Source organism: Diceros bicornis, chromosome 16 (assembly GCF_020826845.1).
Source record: "Diceros bicornis minor isolate mBicDic1 chromosome 16, mDicBic1.mat.cur, whole genome shotgun sequence".
NCBI lineage: Eukaryota > Metazoa > Chordata > Mammalia > Perissodactyla > Rhinocerotidae > Diceros > Diceros bicornis.
This window is the reverse complement of record NC_080755.1, coordinates 17,842,933-17,857,677: the sequence shown is the minus strand read 5'-3', so window position 1 is coordinate 17,857,677 and position 14,745 is coordinate 17,842,933. Positions and strand designations below refer to the sequence as shown.

The 14,745-nt window shown below is 37.9% G+C and overlaps 1 protein-coding gene across 3 annotated transcripts in view; it reads left to right on the top strand.

The window, feature by feature from the left end:
* The window catches only part of DLGAP1 (DLG associated protein 1), an 843,951-nt gene that overhangs the window by 285,073 nt on the left and 544,133 nt on the right, over positions 1–14,745 (top strand). For all 3 annotated transcript variants that reach the window (XM_058556885.1, XM_058556883.1, XM_058556882.1), the window contains exon 3: positions 4,340–4,447. The gene's annotated coding sequence lies outside the window, so the exon portion shown is untranslated. The remainder of the gene's footprint in view (positions 1–4,339; positions 4,448–14,745) is intronic.

The window sequence follows — 14,745 nt, the reverse complement described above, 5'->3', positions numbered from 1 at the left end:
AGAGAAATAAACATTTAAAAATACAGGCAGAAAACAGAAGGGAATTAAAATTCTTGAGTTCCTGCTATGTACCAGGTTCTGTGCTCTGTATGTATTATTTTGTTTAACTCCTACATGATCGTCTGTGGTAGGTAAAACTAAGAATACTACCAGTTACCTATGCTAGACCTGAAAGTCTTCTGGAAACTTTTAATGCAAAGTCCAGCCCAGACTTCTCTACCGCATTCTGGTGTTGCATATCCAACCACCTACACAGCAAGCCCACTTGGCACTGACATCTCAAAATCAATATGGCCAAACTGAGCTCATCGTCTTTCTCCTGTGGCTGCTCTAGCCTTTCTAATGTCAAGTGATGGTAAGTGCACTCTTTCAGTTGCTTAGCCTAGAAACCTAGGGTCATTCTTGTCTGCCTCTTATTAACCCTCTCCCCCAGTCCATCAGAAGATCCTATTGAGTCTCGCTTCAAAATAAGCCCAGCCTGGATCTGACCTTTCCTCACCAGCTCCACCTGAGTCTGAGCCAATATCTCTTCTCACCAAGAAGACAAGCCTTCCACCTCCCTCTATCCTGACTTCTCTTGTGGTCTGTTCCCAACCAGCAGCCAGTATGAGCCTGTTGAAATGTAAGCTGTGTCAATTCTGAGCTCAAACTCCTGTGATGGCCCCCATCTCACTCTCAGAGAAAAAGCCAGAAAGCCTTGAGCCACCTTGATCCATCCCTTCCTCCACCTCCCCTGACTGCCCTACCATTTTCTCTTCTGCTAATCTCCCACTTCCTCACTTCCTTCCATCGCCACTGACTGCTTCAGGATTCCAAGAACAAAGAGGCATACGCCCACCTTAGGGCCTTATTAACCCTGGTGATTCCCTGTGCCTGGAACGTTCTTCTCTTGCATGTGAGTAACTCCCTCACATCTTTCAAGTTTTTGGTTACATCTCACTTTCTTAGTGATGTCTCTCACCTCCCCACATCCTCCAACCCATACACTTCTGATCTTCCTTAACTTGGCCTATCTTTCTTACATCTATAGCTTGTTTCACCTTCTAAAATACTCTATATTTTATTCCTTTGTCATATTTATTGTTTATTTTCTGTTTACTCAACTTCATTAAAATGAAATGTTCACTGATTATTCCAAGCACCCAGCATAATGCTTGGCATATGATAGATGCTCAACAAATCTTTGTGGAATGGTGGAATGAATGAATGAATGCTTTCATTTATTCTTCATACTAGCTTGACTAAGGTAGGTTTTATTGCCTCCATTTCACAAATGAGAAAATTAAAACTCAAAGAGGCTACTTAACTTTCAGAAGTCAGAAATCTTGTAAGAAGCAGGGCTGAGATTAAAAGAGGGTCTCTGATCTGGACCATTTTTCCACTTTATCACACTGCAAAACATGTACTCTATGAAAATATAGGTATTCCATAAAATGTGATGCATTTATAGTTTCTATTCCCCTTTCTCCACACTCTCAGCCAATATTTTTTTGAATGAGCATCTTAAAATACTGTAACTAAAGTGACTGGCTTGTGGAGTAACTCATATAAAATGAATGATATGAGGTGTATCAGTTAGGACTCTGGCTGCAGAATCATAGAAACAAACCAACTTGAGCTAATGTAAGCCAAAAATTAACTTAAAAATAAGTAATTAAAAAACATTTTAAGTAGAATCTGTCTTAAGGATATAGGAGCTCAGAGAAGCCACAGCAAAAAATGAAAAAGTGAGAGCAGGAAGCACGTGAGTTAGAGAGTTCTTGCTCCACCTTCCGTGTGTGTCTCTTTCAGTTTCCTTTCTCCACAGTTGTCAGTATTCACTCCCTCTGCCTATAAGGGACAAGGTGACCCAGCTGCATCCATAACTCTTTCACCTAAATGAGACTGCAGTCTCCTAGTCCCAAATTATAAGCCCTGCTTGGGTGAAGTCAACGATGGCCAAGGATGACGACTCCATGGTCCAGTCAACGATGGCCAAGGATGACGACTCCCTGACAAACAGCTGATAGAGGACACATTTGAAGGTTGGGGCATGCAGAGTGCTGGGTGGAGAGAAAGGGGCTGAGCAGACACCCCAAAAGTAGCTGACTCTAGAAGAAGCTGGTGGAATAGTGGAAAGCACACTGTTGAATCAAATAGCTTAAGTTCAGATTTCTGTGTGTTTTTTTTTTTTTTACCTTTATTTTGTTCTTGTTCTTTCTCAGATATAGGAGCTCAATATTTGTTACTTGATAGGAAGGAGCAGGAAGAAAAAATAAAAGAGAGACTTGGGGTTAGGAAAAGGAAAAATAAATCCGGAATTATGCATTCTAATCTCAGTTCTATCACCAGGGGGCAAATGCCTCAGGCAAATCAATTCCCTGGAATCAGTTTCCTCTTCTGTGTATTAAGGAAATTAGCCAAGAATCAGTAGGTTTCCCAGTCTGCTTGATCAGGAGAATGAACCTGGGAGCATTTTCAAAATGCAGATCTTGCATAAGATCCAAATATTATGATTTAATATATCCAAATACCTGTGAATATTCTAATAGGTTTTGCATAAAATTCTGTAATTTGTATTTTTCAGCAGGTTTCTAGACGATTGTGATGATCAGCCATATTGGGGAACCACTAGACTAGATGACATTGAAGACATCACCAGTGATTAAGATATTTCTTTACATAACTATTATCTAATTTAGGAAACACTCCAATTGTAATGAAATTGATTTCTTATTGTATATTAGGGTGTCTTTTTTGGAAATTGCATAATCTTTCCATTTTGTTTCTACGGACAATTAAGAGCAATGTCTAGCACAAAATAGATTCTCAATAAATATTTGTGAAGGAACAAAGATCAGTTCTGTATGTTTTAAAAATTATCAATTTTTCATTATCTCCTTGAGTAACCTATTCCCCATATATATAGGGAAAAATTTCTTTCAGAGTTTAGCTGGTTTGGTGGAATATTAAGAAAATTTAATGAAATTATTGTATATCAACAAGGGCTCAAAATCGTAATTTTACCTGATAGCTTTTGATAATGGAATCTCATTTTTATCCTTTATAACATGGATAAATGAGATCTATGTGAAAATATAATATTCCCAGCGTGTTTCAAGTGCTATGAAAATACATGATATTGTTGTTGCATTTTACCACCCACAGCATTCTGATATTTAACCTGTCAGCTTTGCCGGTCTCAAAATATTGCTTGAACAAGTTCTGCAGAGAATTGTATAAGCCTTGAACTTTTTGAATGTCGATGTTCTCTTTGGAAACAAATACATTGTTATGGGTTTCTAAAGGGACTGAGCTTTGAGGCAGAGATTCTGGGATGTCGTTCTGCCTCTGTGTCTATTAGCTGAATAAAATTGGGCAAGCCACATCACCTCTCCTGGCCTCTAATTTCTCTTCTGTAAAATGATTTCTACATTCATTCAGACATTGTAATTCATATAAATAATTAGGAGGTCCAAAAAATTGTTCACACCAGTGTTCTTTTCTGAATATCATTACATCTCTGTTTAATACTTAGATTTACTATTTTTCTCATTCCCTTCTGACACTATTTTAATATGCTACCCAGGCCCATAAAATTATCCTGCTTAACAGAAAATAGAAGCAGAACTCTGTTGGTACCTACACTTTTCAACACCAGACCAATTTTGTGTGTGACACAAGGCCTTTTCTTTGTGCCCTTTAGGAAAGGAAAATCACAGCTCAGTGTAAAGCATGTGACATGAAGAAAATAGGTACCTCTCCCCTAAGTCTCGGCCCAATTAGAAGTTCCATTTTATCCCTTTCTAGAGAAAGCACCACTAATAACTAGGGGTAGTGGTTTGGCTTAGGCATCAGCAAGCCCCTTGTAGTATACTTGGGAAGATTACACCATGGTTGATGTCCTCCTGGGATGTGAGAAGAACTAGCCTGGAAAGAATATGTTTTACCCCTTTTTTTAGTCACAGCTGCTTAGTTGCAATGTTGATAAAACAAATAATACACAAGAAGTGAATACAATCTTTGTGTATAATATATCTTTACAAAATCAAATGATCGATGCTTGCATTTTATTCCTTTTTAAAGAGGATATAAATGTTAATAGTAAAAAAGTAGATTGTAGAATATCAGACCTATTTATTACGATGAGTTTTTTATGGTTGATTTTATTTTCTGAAAACCATAAAAATATGAAGTGTAACATCATGCAAGAACACTGCCATGTAAATTTTCTATGAGGCTCTCTTCTCACATCATTGAATTTAATGGCTGCCAGAGTAGTTCTTATGAGATCTTCTTAAGTATCTTTTTGTTTCAGGCCAGTTATTCCATCTAATTTTTGCATTTTGTTATGTTTCAGAACAGTTGAACATCACGTACCAAGAGTGACATCAGGTTAAAAAAAAACGCCAAGTTTGAATCTTTTCCTGCCTTAGCAGCAAGAAAAATGGAAAATTGATAATCAAAGGTAAAATTATCTCCTTTCTCATTATAATATATCCCTGCAGCTTCTCTTCAGCCATCCTATGTGAAACAATTTCTTTTTTTTTTTTTTGATAGCATGGTATATTTGAATATAAATATTTCTGGCTTATGATTTCAGACATATTAATAGGCTACTAAGCTTAAAATCAGTGATTTTTAACTCCCTAGTTGCCTGTACAGAGTCTGGACGGGATGTGTTTTGTATGTTTGATCTTCATTCTTATTGTTAATCTGGAGTGGCACATCAGGCAGATCAATGCCATTTCTGTGACTGTGAACCAAAATTTTGTCCTTTAGGTTAAGCATGGAATTATGAAAGTAGATGACATAATATCAGCTTTTATTTTCTCTTAGAATGTTGTACAAATTTTAATTTATCAGTACAGACACGTTCAACATGATCTGCATGTGCTGAGAAAGGCTTTGGAAGCACTTGAGGTGAAGCTATGATCTCCACTCCTTTCATTTCATCATGTAGTTTGGGGAAGGAAAAAAAAAAAGGGTCTTAATGATGTACAAATCAGAAACCCTACATACACGGTGTCAGATCAGAGGGGCACCGATATTGCTGAGTGCTTCAATAAACTGTCATCTTTGTTTGGGTCGCTTGAACGAGACAATAACTTGGACACGGTAGTTGATTGGGAAGCTGATCCCACAGATCCAGAGTTAGAGAACAGGGAAGTAAATCAGGGAAGAAGCAAAGACCAAATAAGGGTGGGGGAGGAGTCCATCACCATGGACCAGGGAAACTGGATTCCTCTGGGAGCTCCAAGAGGGTACGGGACCCTCCCAGAATTTCTACCTAAAGGATGTGTAGCAAGAGGTTCCTCCGCTGGCTTTTCCCCCTGGGTTGTGGATTGCTCTCAGGGACATTAATTCTCCCCCAGTTCTGGGCTGGGTTGGCACCACATGGGGCAGAAGGCAGAAAGACACTCAGTTGTCACTTGAGGTAGACACTATAAAGGCAGCGAGGAGAACTGAGTTGGCACGGAATGGTCTGTCTCTGCAGCTATGGCTGAAATGAGAGGTGGGCCAAGGAGTTGTGATGCAGGGAACCAGAGGCATCTGTTACAGTTCCTTTTATTTTATTTTAAACCATAAAATAAATCACATTTTCCAAATAAATATCCCCAAGAGAAAAAATGTTTTGTATTTTAAAGACATTAAAGAGTTATATCCAGGGCCTGCCCGGCGGCTTAGCGGTTAAGTCTGCGCACTCCGCTACTGGCGGCCCGGGTGCGGATCCCGGGCATGCACCGACGCACCGCTTCTCCGGCCATGCTGAGGCCACGTCCCACATACAGCAACTAGAAGGATGTGCAACTATGACATACAACTATCTACTGGGGCTTTGGGGAAGAAAAAAAGGAGGAGGATTAGCAATAGATGTTAGCTCAGAGCTGGTCTTCCTCAGCAAAAAGAGGAGGATTAGCACGGATGTTAGCTTAGGGCTGATCTCCCTCACACAAATAAAGAGTTATATCCAAATGTCATAGAACCAGAGTGAACTCTATTTCAAAACTAACTTCTTCATCGATAAATTGTTCGTGTTCAGAGTGAGAAGTACATCTTGGTCCACATGTGCATTTGAGACATTATATAATAAGATTTGAAGTATGACCAAAATGTTGGAGTAGTTAGAGATAATATAACATTTTATTATATCTATACTTATTATTCACTGTATATTATTTTATATGCAAGAAGGTGTCTGTGGATACACAAAAACATAAAAACATAATTATTGTCTTTCCTATCTGGAAACAACCTGGTTACCAGTGTCACTATTTGTGTGAAAAACATGACAAATTAGGCATGTCCGAACATAATATTACATGGATGGTCAGAAGGCAAAATAGATTTGACACATTAAAGTGAATCAGGGTTTTTTTAACATGAGAACCTTAAACAGATTAAAATAAAGTCAGGTAAATGCTTCGGTTGTATTGTGACCTAGAAGATCATATGTTCAGAGGAAGAATGTAATTGGTGAGCTCTATAAGGAGCAGCTATTAAAACAAACAAACAAACAAACAACAAACATTTAAACATTAAAGAATGTGCATTCCCATCAAAGTCCTAGTAAAGGAAATGAAAATGCAGAGGAAAAGGCGAAAGGGCAGCAGAGAGAGGTATGGCAGGGAAACCAGAGCAGTGGTGGCTGATAGCAAGACGCAAGTACTGAAGAGGAGACAGAATCGAACTATGGGATGGAGAGAATCCCGTGACAGTGGAAAGTATCTCTTAGAACCAACCACATCCTGAACACAGAATGCAAACTGAGTGAATGGTCCCAGTTAATTTGAGGCGTGACAAATTCCTGAATCATCAAGGAAGGATTAATGACTGTGTCTTCTCACCTAAACAATGCAATCACCTTTCTATGGTCTCATTTGCCTCCAAAGCCTTCCTAAATAAAAATTCTGATCCTATCTGCTCGTTGCTCAGAAAATATTCTCTGATTTACCAATCATCATTGTCCAAACTTCTTAACCAAACATTTAAAACCTGCCACTCTAAGTTTTCAGACTTATTCCTTGACTTCACTCACCAGTGGTCTAGACCACAGTAGTGAAAATTCTGTGATTTGTATCAAATCCTCCAAGTGATTTTGATGCATTTTGGTTCTCAAACATAGATTCGTCTGGGACGAGGCCCAAGAATTTGCATTTCTAACTAATTACCAGGTGATGCTGATGCTGTTGGTCCGGAGACCTTACTTTGAGAACCACTATGTAAAACAAATGATCCAGGCTGGCACTCCAATTTCTACATTGCAGCTTGAGTCAAAGACTGCAATCAAAGGGCTCACTTGCCAACATCACCATTGTGGAGAGGTGCCCTAGTTTAAGAAGAGGGTCTGAGTCTTCTGGTCAGACACCATCGTAATATCATAAAATCCCCAACAATAAGGTTTTTGATACATTTTATATCCCTTGAAGTGTTATAGACTTTGTAGACCCGTAAGTATTTGTTGGACGGATGGTTGGATGGAAGGACAGACAGACGGACAGACAGATGGACAAGTTTGGCAACCAAGGGCTGGTTTCAGCAAGAAACTTAATGCTTTGCAAAGAAACTGCTCTGGCATATGCCATTAGGGAAAGACTAATTTCCTTCACATGAAAACCTCCTTATTGTATAAGACCATACTGATATATTATAAGACATTTTCTTAGGTGGAATAACTATGTATTCAGAGCCTGAGTGTCTGGGTATCAATAGTATTGTGCTCTTTAATAAGCAGAGTCTTTCACAAAAGACTTTTTGCTATTTGATTGAGTACAATGGGGGAAATGTCATTTATATCAAGACAAATTGTACATTTTACTTTGTAAAAGAGCCACTGGGTGTGTGAAACCAGGAAATCACATCTATTTAATAAATTCCTTTGCAAATGTCCCTTCCTTGAGTTTAAATTTTGCAGCTGCAGCATAATTTGAATGTTTATTCACATTTAGGACAATTGTGCTTTCTGGTTTTTTGCTTTTTTGCATTCAAATGTGTTCGTGTATCAATGTTGCACATTTTCTCTCTGCATCTTTTATCTGCATATGTCATCTCGTGATTGGCTTGATAAATTTATCCTACTTTTCTTGCTAAAATAACTGTTCCTGCTGTCTGTTTTCTGCCTACTCTTTGATTTATTCCAGAAATTGGGCTCAATGCCTACTTTTAGAGCTGAGTATGAAATTTATTCTGTATGTTTTTGTTTATTTATTTATTTATTATTATTTTTTTTTTTTGTGAGGAGATCAGCCCTGTGCTAACATCTGCCAATCCTCCTCTTTTTTTGCTGAGGAAGACTGGCCCTGGGCTAACATCCATGCCCATCTTCCTCCACATTATGTGGGACGCCGCCAGAGCATGGCCCGCCAAGCAGTGCATTGGTGCGCGCCCGGGATCCGAATCGGCGAACCCCAGGCCGCCCCAGTGGAGCACATGCACTTAACCGCTTGCCCCACTGGGCTGGCCCCTCTGTATGTTTTTAAACGAACTTCTCACATATTTTTTCTATTGTGTTCTATAGTGGCATCAACTTCAAAATGCACCCTTGAAAAAGCCTCTTATAATTATGTATTAGCATAAATAGTAATGATGATAACATGAATCCTGAAAATTTATTTTTGAAAATTTATTTCATAATTTACTTTACCAGTATAAAATTAAAATTTTTGTCATGTTCCTTTTAAAGGAACAGTCCTGGTTCCAACTTTGTTATTACCTTGATGTAGATTCTTGGCTGAGTCCTTAGGCCTCAGTTACCTCCATTATACAAAGAAGGATCTAGGATAAATATCTCCAGGGATTCATTTCAGTGCTTTATCTTGCAATCTCAGAATGCATATCATATGAAATGCTACTTAAAATCAGGCACGAAAAGTATGAGTGAGTCAGTCAATCAACTAATGGCATATATTTGATGGTAAAGTTGAAAGAGCAGGGTTTTGGATACGGAAAGATCTGACTACAAAACCTAGCTCTTTCACTATTAACAGTGTGAGCTTGGAGAATTTACTGAACCACTCTGTGTACCTTAGTATGTTCATCTGTAAAATAGAGGTAGTGTTATTATTACGTGCAAGGTTGCTTTAAAGACTAGGCATAATCTAAAAAATATCTAGCATTTATATGCTAAATGTATGTAGCTCTAAAGCCCTGTGCAGGCCTCTAAGCTGACCACAGCCCAGACTATGGTTTTAGTGATCAATGGAGATTACATTCTTCTTTTCCAATATAATGCTACAAGGCTTAGAAATTTTTATTTGTGACTCTAAAAGATGAATACAGTTTGGAAAATGTATCCATAATTTAGTCATCTGAAACTGGCAAGACTAATGGGAAAATTCAACAGAGTTTTTCAGGTGGACAGGATATCTGGTTCTCTACATTGCAAATAATTACACATAGCAAGCAAGGCCCTTTTCATAGAGTGACTCCTTCTGTGTCAAAGCATAAAGTTTGCAAATTGCCTTCTCTCCTCTGTCTTGTTATCTACTCACAGTTTGGGCACAAATTAAAATAATGATTCTGAGCCACTCCTGATGGCCTAGCAGTTAAAGTTTGGTGCGCTCCACTTTGGTGGCCCGGGTTCACTTCCCGGGTGTGGAACCACACTACTTGTGTGTCAGTAGCCATGCTGTGGCAGCGGCTCACATAGAAGAACCAGAAGAACTTACAACTGTTCACAACTCTGTACTGGGGCTTTGCGGAGGGAAAAGGAAGAAAAAAGGAAGAAGATTGGCAACAGATGTTAGCTTAGGGCAAATCTTCCCCTGCAAAAAAGTAAATAAATAAAGATTCTTCAGGACATAGATTTAGTCTGAGTAAATGTTTGTACACTCTTGATTTATATATGATTCCAATAAGTTCAAAGGTATTCCTTTGTTTTTTCTTTCTTGTCCTCTAAAACATTATTTTTATAGCCAATTTGCCTAATGCAACTTTATACCCAGAGGGAAAAGAAATAAAATTTTGGTCAAGAGATGATTCATTTACTACAGAATTCATGCAAATATTGAATATTTGTCAGCTCTTTTTATGTGTTTTTGAGGTTTAATTGTCACTTTGATATTGGTTAACCTCAGTACTTCTCTAACAGAAATTCAGAGCTGCCTACATAATGGGAGTAGACCAATAAAGTTTTGGTGGAATATTTCATCAATCTTAGCAGAAGATTTAATCATGTTGGTTTTTTTTCTATTTCAATATTCTATAAATCCTCTGTAAGTTAATATGTTTTGAGATATAGCTTACTGTTTTACTCTTCTATACTTTTTATGTCAGAAATCATTTAGGAGCTAAGAACTACTGGTGCTATTTGAGTACCTTGATTATTTCAGACATCTGCAAGATAACTAAAATCTAATTGTAGAATGCTGTGTTTATTTGTCATGTTGCAGAGACATATCACTGTCAAGATGAAAATCACATTGATGAGGCTCTTTCAAGCCTTAGGAGATATATGTATATGTACACACACAACACGCATATATAGCGCATGGTGGTGGTAGTGGTGGTGGTGATGGTGGCAATATTGCTTACTTAGACAACCCAGTCCTTCACAGTAGTATAGTTATTTCTAAATAGACCAATTATTACTGAAATTGGCATTTTCAGTGAAATCACCTATTAAGTACTCTCTGAAAGAAACATAAATATTCTTTGTGGTATGATAGAATAATTTCTTTATAAAGCAGAGTAGAGTAGAGTTTATTACAACTCACGTTTTTTAGTATTTGTTGACACTGTAAGAATACCCAAGGACAAGATTTACTATGTGGTAAAAAGATGCAGTTTGATGAGAATTATAAAAAAACAAAAGGAGGAAAGGCATGTTGGCCAAGTTTATTTCATTCTTGCTGTATTCTCATCATGTGCTAGAAGTTGTCACCTAAAATATCTTATCTATTTAAAAGCTAAGTTTAGGGAAAAGATGATACCATTTTAAACAGCCTGCATTAGTGGTGAGATTCCTTTACTCTTCCAATATAATCCTGGAATTATAAATCACATAAGGTACAAATTTGACAAAATAATTGTGGTGATACACAATGGCACTTCCAATATTTGAGCCCTTTGTTGGTATTTATTTATGATTAAAAACCAAGGTATGTGCCAATGTAAGGGAGGCATAATTTTATATCTGTCCTCTCAGGGTTTTTGGTTGGGCCTGAGAATTAAATTGACGTTAAGACAGATTAACAGGATAAAAGCACACGTTTATTTAATATAAGTTTAACATGATATGGGAGCCTTCATAAAGAAATGAAGACCTAAAGAAGTGGCAAAACCCAAATGTTTTATACCAGGTTTAACAAAGAGAGGCAATTTGGAAACATAACTGAAATATATGGGGAGGCTAAAGGGAGAGAAGAATTCTTTTAACAAGGTCTGTTTGTACAGAATTCTCTCAGCCTCCACTCCCTGTCTCTGGTGGTAAGAAAATTTCTTTCCTCCTTGTACAGGGAGGATGTCTTTCATATAGGAGTTTTGTCTCCTGCTTTTAGGAAGCAAAGGGGAGGTCAGAGTGCAGAACGCTCTTCTTACACCTGCTGTTTTTCAAGCACCTTGGCTCAAAATAATCCTTACGCCAAAGTGGCATATTTTGGAGTGGCGTATTCTGCCACTCTTCACAGGCATTGTTTTAAGCACTTTACCTCACTTAATCTTTACTATAACCTATGAGAAAATGTTATACAACTACAGGGAGAAATCGATAAGTCCACAGTCATAGTAACCGGTTTCAAGATATTTTTCTCAATAATAGAGGAAGCTCACAGAAAGTTTGTTGACAATATAGAGGATATGAACAACAGACTAACAAACTTCATTTAGTGGTCATATATAGACTTCTTCATTCAATAGTTGGAGAATACCAATTCTTCTCAAGTGTGTGTATAATATTTTTAAATTATGTGCTAAGCCATAAATCAAGTCTGAAATGTACTCTCCATTTCACAGATGAAGAAAGTGAGGAATGGAGAAACTAAATAACTTTCAAAGAACACAGAGCTAGTTATGTGGCAGAGCAGGGCACAAACCCAGACGATCTGCCTTCAGAGCCACTGGACTACTGCATTATCTGTCCATACTGATTGTCAAAGAAGAGACCTGGAGATTAAGCTCAATTTATTAAATTATATTTTGAAGCAAGGATGTTGTCAATTTTAACCAATTGGAGTGTCATGTGACCTACGAAGCTAGACTTAGAAGAAAAGAATTCAAACCATAAATTCAAAGTAGATTTAAACAATTGCTAAATGTTTTAAATAGTAAGAGCAAAGCAAAAATGACATAGTTTGAGTTATTACTTTAATTTAATTCCCTTTAGTAAATCATACCTGAATTATCGATCATGTTTAGGACCTACTTATTAAATATGAAGACAGCCACCGGTGTTTCACGGTCACATCAAACTCATTATTTCCAAAACTGAGCTCATAAACGCCTCCTCCCAGCTGTTCCTCCCTCCTCTGCTGTTCTCTGTCCCCATCTATGTCACCACTACCCACACACCCAGTTGCTTAAATTAGAAACCTGAGAGTCATCTATGAAATCTCTTTGACCGCCACCTTTGGTAAATTTGAATGAATTTGTTGAATGAAGTTCCATATTACCCATCTAATGTTTTAATGCCTGTCTAGTCAGATGATTACAGTCAGACAGAGTGTGGAGATCAGACATTATGCTCTGCTGATGTTTTCTAATGTGTTTTGGTTTCTGGCCACATTATTCAATTCCTATGTATAGTTTTGTTTTATTTTTTGTGTTAAGTGTAAATACATTCATGGAAGATCCACTATAGAATGGCTGAGATGTTTTCTCTTCTCCAAGAAGCTATTGTACATGTTGACAAATACAGCGTATTGCCTTTGACACACACACACACTCTCAGCAGCATTGCCCTCTTTAATTATGTCCCCTGGGAAAAAATAAGTTTCTTGGCAAGGCAGCTTTCCTCATCAAAGACTTCCTGGGTCTTAAGTAATAAGAAACTCAAATGTTTCAAAGTGAAACTTACAGTGGAGTTTAACTGGGCATATGTTTTAATCTATTTTGGGTATCAAGAAACTCTAAATATTATACTTAAAATATTTCATGAGGGATACAAGGAAGGTTTCATGCATTTTGATCCATTTTTATTTAAGAGAAGCTACTGGTAAATAATGTATCCATTGGTATTAAAAGCTGAATAATTTATCTCTTCCTTGACCTTTAAATTACTGCTTCTTCCCTGATAATTTTATTATCATTGTTTTTCACTCGAACCTATTTCTAGGTATGGAAAATTTTGCATAGTTAGAGTGTGGAGGAAGGTGCCTTGGGCAGGTAAACTGCAGGCCTGAGTTCCAATAGGATTTTAACAGTAAGTGCCCCTCACCCCCACCCCAGGGAGACAGTTAATAGAAAAAGAGAAGAATTATGGATTGAGCTCTAGGGAAGGCCCCATTTAGGAGGCAGGAGAGGAAGAAGGAATTAGCTGGGAAGTTCAAAGAAAATCAGAGCTGGGCAGTAGTTAAAGTGGTTAAAAACAGATTTTATTCAGGACTATTGCAATAGGGAAAAAAGAAACCTCAGTAGAGAACTGGATTCAATTTGAAATACACCATGGACAAGTAAGAATTTATAGCCAAGGAGCAGGGTAGGGGTCAGTGGATGGAAATTACTAAGAGGAAACATCGGGAGTAAGAGCATTCTGGTTAAATAGACCCAATAGGATTCTTGCTGAAGGCAGACCAGGGTGATCAGATACCAAGAGTAGGGGGTGAAGAATTTAATCAGATATCGAGGGTTATTGAGGGTGAGGGTTCTCTCTAAACTGACATAGCAAGATTCTTGCTACAACTGGGCAATGCAGGCCCGGCAGGGACTGACGCTGAGCCTAAGGTGGACGTCTGGAGGGCTCAGAGGAGCCTGACTAAAGTTAGTCAAGGAGAGTCTTTGTCAGAAGAATGCAAAGAGAGCCAGGAGAACAGGGGTGGTTTTTGTCATGAAGGCTAAAAAGACAGTTGCAGGATTCAGACTAGCAAACTTAATTAACATGTCATGACATAATTCTAAATTTATCAAATTCTTTCAAATATGGCATCTATTTTATGTTTGTGTAGTTATAAGTTGTGAAATTCTAAATTCATTTATCCCATCTCATCTACCTGACTTTTCCATTTTTTTTTAAATTGGACTACCATTGTCTCAATGTCAAAATCTTGAGGTCATGTTTGAATCTTCCCTCACTTAATTGCTTCTTATCCAGCCCCCTTAGGTCATGGGTATTTTTCCCCTGGTGCTTTCAAATCCCTCCCTTCCTAACAGCCTCCTCCATCCCCCTAGTTCAGGCCCTCACTGTCTCACCCCTCAGCTGCTGCAGTAGCACCCCTACCAATGTTGGTGCTTCATGCTGACCTCATTCCAAAATTCCATTTTGCAAGCCATTCTTAGCTTAACCTCCCCAAAATACCATTTCTGATATGTTTTTAATAGTTAGTGTTTGTTGACTCCTTATGTACCAGACGCTATGCTAACTGTACTATTTCATTTAATTCTTATAACCAATTTTAACTAGTAGGTGCTATTATTATTCCTACTTTGCCAATGAGAAAATTGACCTTTAGAGAGTTGGAATAACTCACTCAAGGTCACAGCAACTAAGAAGAAAAGTCTTTTAGAGGCTCAAAACCTGAGCCTTGAACCGTTGTTGCATAGTACCTTCTGTGGCCATGAATAAAAGAGATGATGGTGACCAGATTCCGGGAGATACAACTGGGTAAACTACAA